Raw genomic sequence first — 7189 nt, 5'->3', positions numbered from 1 at the left:
CCGGAACTCAGATGTTTCAAGGATCATTGACTGACAGCAGTGATGAAGTCCTATCATGAGCTAAGAAGAAAATGAATTTGCTTTTTAAATACTTGTGTTTTGTTGTTGTTGTTGTTGTTGTTCACTCTTGCTGACAGATAGGTGAATTCCACACAAATAGATAAAAGGAGCAGCCCTCAGTTAAATGATCTTATTGCTCTTCTGACCTAACAGATATCTACAGACCATTCCATCCAAACACTACAAGATACACACTTTCTCAGTAGCTCATGGAACTCTTTCTACAACAATTCATGCACCAGCAAGCAAAACGGATTTTTAAAATATAAGGAGATACAGTCAATTTCTTATCTTCTACCTGGCCACAATGGGATGGAGTCTGGGAACTACAGCAAGAGAAACTACAGAGCAAACACAAACTCACGAAGACTGGACACTGCACCACTGAAGGGGGGTCATCAAAGAAATCAAGAAGGAAATTTAAAAATGTCTAGAATTGAATAAAAAAAGGAAAACGCACCATAACCAAACCCATGGGATAAAATGCAAGCGACCCTCCTGGGGAAGTTGACAGCGGCAAGTACCTAAGTTCAAAAGTTAGAGAGATCGAAAATAAGTAACAATGTATCTTAGGTCTTGGGAAAACAAACACAAGAATTAGTAGCTGGAAAGAAGCAGGATCCAGTCAGAAGTGAATGAACTAGGAACAACAACGATACAAAGAGTCAGTAAAGTTGGTGATCTGAAAAGAGAAACAAGAGCGACAAACCCAGAGCCCAAACTAACCCAACCAGGGAAAACCCAAATTAACAGGACCACAGCTGAAAATGGAGGGAGACATGTGACCACTAGCCAAAGGCTTGGAATAATTAGGGGACCTCCAGAGAATGAAGAGAAGAAGACACATAGACAAGGGAGGTTGCGTAGGCTGGTTCTCTGATGGAGACACCTCAGCACCCAGAGCTTAGGGTGTTTACTATGTACAACTGAACAGAAAGGTGGGGTTACTGCATATATAAGGAGGCGGGGTTTAGGAGACTGGTTTAGCTAATCTCAGTAGGAGCAGGGCTCTGTAGGGGAGCAGTCTTCAGACTGTAAATATCTGGGGGTGGGGAGAAAGCTATACTTTTCTCTTTTTTACACACACTATTGACATTAACACTTAGACCAGGACTCCTTCTGAGTCTCGCCCCTGGGAGAAGACTTGGCTGTCCCTCCCTGGGCCTATGCCAACAACACATTGACTCGGGACCTCACTCAGGGCTCCCCACACACTGCGACAAAAACCACTGAGATTCAGAAAATCGTTAGGCTATATACCTTTAAACTTATATTCTACCAAGTTGGAAAAATACTTTTTTAAAATGGATAAAGTTCTAAATGCATATGGCTTACCAAAATTTAATCAGGGTAAGTAAACAATTTTAACACGTTTCTAAGAAGCTACAAGATTGGAAGAGCAATGCAAAAATTCTTTCAACTAAAATGCCCAGACCTTTATGGATTCCCTGCTAAGAATGTAGTTCTACTACATCTTTAAAGAAGAAACAACACCATGGGTTCTCAGACTATTCCACAAAACAGAAAGGGAAGAAACACTATAAAATCCTCTTACAGGACCTCTATTATTCTGTCGCCAAAACCCACTTAAAAGACACAACAATAACAACAACAACAACAACAAAACATTATAGGTAAATTTCTCTGGTGAACACAGATGCAAATGTTCTCAATAAAATCCTAGCAAACCAAATCCAGCAATGCATCAAAAGATCACTCACCATGATCAAGTTGGCTCCACTCCAGAGATGTAGGTATGATTCAACATTCATACATTAAAAAAAAAAAAAAAAAAGAAAGCAATTACAAATCAATAAATGTAATACATCAGATCAGTGGACTCAGGACAGAAGTCACATTGCCATCTCAAGAGACTCAGAAACAGTTTTAGACAAGTCCCAACATCCCATAATAAAGAAACTAGACATAGGAAAAAATAAATCTCATAATTAAGCTTCATACAACAAATCTATGATCAGCACTACACTAAATGGGGAAAGGCTCAAAGCGTCTCCACCAAAATTGGGAACAAAAACAAGGGGATCTGCTCCCTCTACTACTAATCAATATAGAGCTCAAAGTATTAGAGAACGGAAGACAGAGGAAGAAAATGAAAGGAAAACTAATAAGAAAAGTCAATGCATCTTTATTTGTAAATATAGTTCAACATATAAGAGACCCAAAAGACCCCATCAGTAAAGCTCTCTTAGATCTTTCAGCAAGATGACAGGCTTAGAAATTAACTGAGCACAATCAGTAGCCTTTCCATATGCAATTAAGAGACCTGCTGAGAAGGAAACCAGGGACATAACCCCTTAACAATGGCCTCACTTAAAAATCAACCAGCGAAATTCTTAGAATACACCTATCCAAGGAAGTGAAAGATGCCTACAATGAAAACTTTCAAACACCAAAGAATGAAGTGTGGAAGACATTAGAAGATGGACAGACAACCATTGTGGTTTATTAAGATCTAAGACCTAATATTGTGAAAGCAGCCAAGGGCAATCTACAGATTCAATGAAATCATCAACAACATTTCAGGCCATTCTTCATATGAATATTAAAAAAATAAATCTTAAAACTCATATGGCATTAAAACTCTGCTAATTAAGGTTGAAGTCCACCATGACTGGGTTGGGGCAATACGGGAGACTCTATTTGTTAGGGGGTTTTCTCCTTCTCTGTTCTTGTCCTGGGAATTCTAAGCCCCCATCCTTGCCTCTAACTGAAAGCCACACAGCCTCCATTAGTTCCTAAGACCAGTTTCCTTTCTCCTGACAGAACCTGCTCAGCCAGCACCTGAGAGTTCTGAAATGCTTCCCCATGCTAATGATGCATTCCAAGTACCCTAAGCCCCCAGCCAGTGACCTTTGCCCATCCTGGATGTCCCTACTTTCAGTCTCCCAAAACTTTATAAGGCTTCAATCACTCTAAGTGAAGCTGATCTGCCTGACTGTGGGTCCCAGTGTGGTTTATTCATTGTGAGTACTCACAGGGCTTCCAAACCCATTGTTAGACATCTCTGCTCCCACTGCCCTAGTGGACTGTGTCAGCCAATGATCCAGGAGAGCCCAGAGAGCCACAATGTGGAAGTACAAAAGACTCCAGAGAACAAAACGATCTGAACAAAAAGAATGTCAGAGTATCTCACATCTGATTTCAAGTTTTACTAGAGAGCCATGTACTCACAGTCAGTTTCTATCTCTCACCCTAGATGAAAGTCAACTCCAAATGGACTAAAGGCTTTAACACAATAAAACAGGGAAGACACTTCAAGAGATAGACACACAGAGGCAAGGACTCTCTGAATAGGACTCCAGTTGCTCAGGAGAAGAGGCAACAACTGACAAGTGGGGCCTCAAGAAGTGAGAGGTCTGCGAAGCAAAGGAAACAATGTAGGGTGCAGAAACACTCCGAATTCGAGTAAAACCTGTTAGCTACATATCCAACTGAGGATTAAAGGCTAGAATATACCAAGAGCTGGAAAACCTAAACACCAAAAGGTGAGGCAATGCAATAGATAAATGCTAATGAAACGAACAGATAGGTCTCCAAAGCTGAAACATAGATGGCTAAAAAAAACTTGTGACAAAATGTTCTACCAGAGTAGCCATCAGGAAAATGCACATCAAGGTGACACTGAGAGTCCATTTCACCCAAATCAGAATGGTGCTCCAATGTTACAGAAGAGAACCCATAACACTTGACAGCCATGTGGACTTGTCTAGTCATGTGGGAGCTGGCAAGGAGGTTTCCTACAATGCAACTCAGTTAACAGAACTCCTGGGTACTTACCCAAAGGATTCTAAGTCAATACATGGGTCAAGTCTATAAATATTTGAAAAGAGGGAAAACCTATGATTAAGGAATTTGTAAAAGGTTGGATTATCTTTGAAAGCATCAAGAAACTTTCCTAATGGAATAGAGGGTGCTCTTGGTATGCACAAGACCCTAGGGTTGAAACACCAGTGAGTGCACACTTGAATACACACACACACACACACACACACACACACACACACANANAGAGAGAGAGAGAGAGAGAGAGAGAGAGAGCTTAGTGCTTAGAAACATGAGTCTTCCAAAGGATTCTTTGCCCAATGAAGGAATGAAGGACACAAATAATATGGCAAATGCCTCACATTTAATATTAAACACATTACCTGTAAGATTAGGAATGAGTCAAGGGTGTTAGTCCTAACTCCTCCTCAGTAATTTACACTACATACCTTAGCCTGTGCAATAGGACAAGAAAAACAAACAGAAACCATAGAGATTGGATAAGAAAAGAAATGACATTATTTCAGTTTTATCTATGTGAAAAATCTTTAAAAAAAAAAACTATAGGTGAATTTTTAAATTTTGTTTTAGCAAATTTACAAGACACAGAACTATAAAAAAACCCTCAGGGCATCTCTCCATACCAGTGACAATCAGCAACAGTGATGTTTTAAAATTAGTCAATTAATCATTATGAGAGAGAGAACTTGCAAGCATGCATGAGCAGGTATGTGTGTCTCAGTACATGTGTGGAGGTCAGAGGGCAACTCTATGTAGCTTATTCTCTCCTACCTTTATGCAGTATTCATGGATTGAACTCAGGTTGTCACAACAAGCAATTTACTCATTGAGCCCTCTCATTGGCCCAATAAAAATGTTTATGACAGCAATAAAATGGCACAGTATCTGGGGATCATGTCAGACAAAAAATGGGCAAGCTATTTATGAAGACAATTATAAAACTTTATTGAAAGCCATGAAAGATGATCTAAATAAATTGACACTTATACTATGTTATGATGTTCTACTAACCAGTATCAAAAAAGATGGAATCCTGCCTAATTAAGCAAGGATCTAATATGCTGTTCATCAAGTCCATGGAACATGATGGGTTTATTATAAAACTTCTGGAAGAGTAAAGGGAAGAAAATATACAATATACTTTTGAAGAGGGTATTGTATTAAATTAAGAACATATATTAACTGCCATTATATAGAAAATAACAATTTCAAAGCAGTAGATGAAACATTCAAAATGTATGATCAGCACAAGTGTGCACCCAGAGCCCATCAGCCCTCTTAGGTATTATTAAGAAGAAGAGACCCATATGGTCACAAGGTACTATTATACACGTCCTAACAACAAATGAGAAGGCACTTAGATGCGTTATTCGTCAGAGAAGGATAGTGAAAAGTCAGAGGGCACATTTGCATAAGATCAGACTAGTCTAACTTTACAGTCTGAACATAACCAATGTATGATGGAGAGGCAGGAACTCTCACGCAAGGATAGACAGACAGACATGGCTACTTTGGGAATAAGTGCAGATTGCCAGGACTGTACAGTAACAGGGCTGGGACACACTTAGAAAAATCCTACACATGAAGCATGTTCTTTGTGGCTACAGAACCGTTTCTAACATCACAAAGAACTCAAGACAACAACCTGCAGGAAAATCCATGAATGCATAGTGACACAGTTAAACAATGGAAGACTACACTGTGGGGGGTGGGAGTGGGGTGGGGAAGAACAAATGAGCCACAGCTACATCCTTCAGTGTGGACACTTCCCTTGCACAGAATAAACAGAACATTGGCTTTCTGTAGCAAACTGGAGCTTCAACTCAAAAGTAGGCAAGACCAATTAATATTATTTAGGAAACCATTTTTATATAAACATTATACACACATACGCATATATGAAATAACAGTTGGTAAACCACCTAGGATCAAATCCAGCCCATCCCTGCTTTGGAATATGATGATTTATTGGGTCGTGCTGAGTCGATTTTCTTATGTTATGCTGAAGCTGCTTTCTCGTTTTAAGAGGAGACTTGAGAACTTATGACAAAGACTGTATTTGTTCCTACATAGAAAAGATTCATAGGAAGCCAAATGACTAACTTTAACTTAGAGATGGTGGCCGCCTTCAAATGACCGTCTGCATATAGCCAGAGAGGGGCTTCCAGTGGCCCCTGGTCCGGAATTATTCCTTAACACAGGTGACAGACACATGGATTTCCAGTATCATTCCCCCTCAAGCATACATGAATGATGTATATACTTTTTTGTTTGTTTGTTTGTTTGTTTTGCTTTCATGAGGCATTCTGTAATTTAAAATTTTTAGGAGGAAAGAGAGGTTATGATGCTGCCATCATCTCGTGGGTATCAAGGACACTCGGATCCTGTTTTATAGACTCTGTGTCAGGTACTGGGTATGGTGTATCTTGCTTTCGGATAGAAAGTAATTCTCCTAACCTTGTCAAACAACAGCTGCATCCACAGGTGGATTTCTACTGTAAAATGGTATGCCTTCCTCAAGTCATCCTAAATAATTTGAGGCTTATACTATGCTATAATATTGGGGTCACCATCGAAGATGAGAGTGTTCACCAGACTCAAATAAGATCTGATGCATTGCCCAAGTCCAGTGGGACTCTTATTTTCATAGAACTTGACATATCTGTGATAAAACTTGCTATAAAGATTTAATAAATCTTTCACTTGCTTTGTCAGAGGTATTCACATATATACATATATGTGTGTGTGTGTATTTGAGCCTTTAATAAATATTCATATATATACATATATTTACACACACACACACACACACACACACACACACACACACACACGAGTCTACTGGAAGGGTATTCTTTCCCTGACATCTGTGTATGTCTGTCATGTGTATATAGGAAGGCTACTACTGACTTTTGTGTGTTAATTTTGTACACAGCTACATTGCTAAAAGTGTTTCTCAGCTGTAGAAGTTTCCTGGTGGAGTCTTTAGGGTCATTTATGTATATGATAGTTTCATCTTCAAATAAAGATATTTTGACTCTTTCCTTTAATATTTGTATCCCCTTAAACTTCAGTTGTCTTATTGCTCTAAGACTTCAAGTACTATATTGAATAGGTATGGAAAGAGCAGACAGCTTTGTGTTTCTTTCCATTTCATTTGTGTTGGCTATGAGCTTCCTGAAAATTACCTGCATTATGTTTATGGATGTGCATTGTATCCCTGTCTTTTATCACAAAGGAGTGTTGGATTCTGTCAGAGGCCTCTTCTGCATCTAGTGAGATGATCATGTGGTTTTTTATTATTCCAGATGAATTTGAAAATTGC

The 7189-nt window shown here is 39.1% G+C and overlaps 1 protein-coding gene across 1 annotated transcript in view; it reads right to left on the bottom strand.

Annotated features, from left to right (window-relative positions):
- Cfap61 (cilia and flagella associated protein 61) overlaps positions 1-7189 on the bottom strand; it is a 276129-nt gene that overhangs the window by 47572 nt on the left and 221368 nt on the right. The gene's annotated exons all lie outside the window — the stretch shown is intronic.

The sequence above is a fragment of the Mus pahari genome, chromosome 3 (genome assembly GCF_900095145.1).
Source record: "Mus pahari chromosome 3, PAHARI_EIJ_v1.1, whole genome shotgun sequence".
Lineage (NCBI taxonomy): Eukaryota > Metazoa > Chordata > Mammalia > Rodentia > Muridae > Mus > Mus pahari.
The sequence above is the reverse complement of the archived record's forward strand: the minus strand, read 5'-3'. Positions and strand labels throughout refer to the sequence as shown.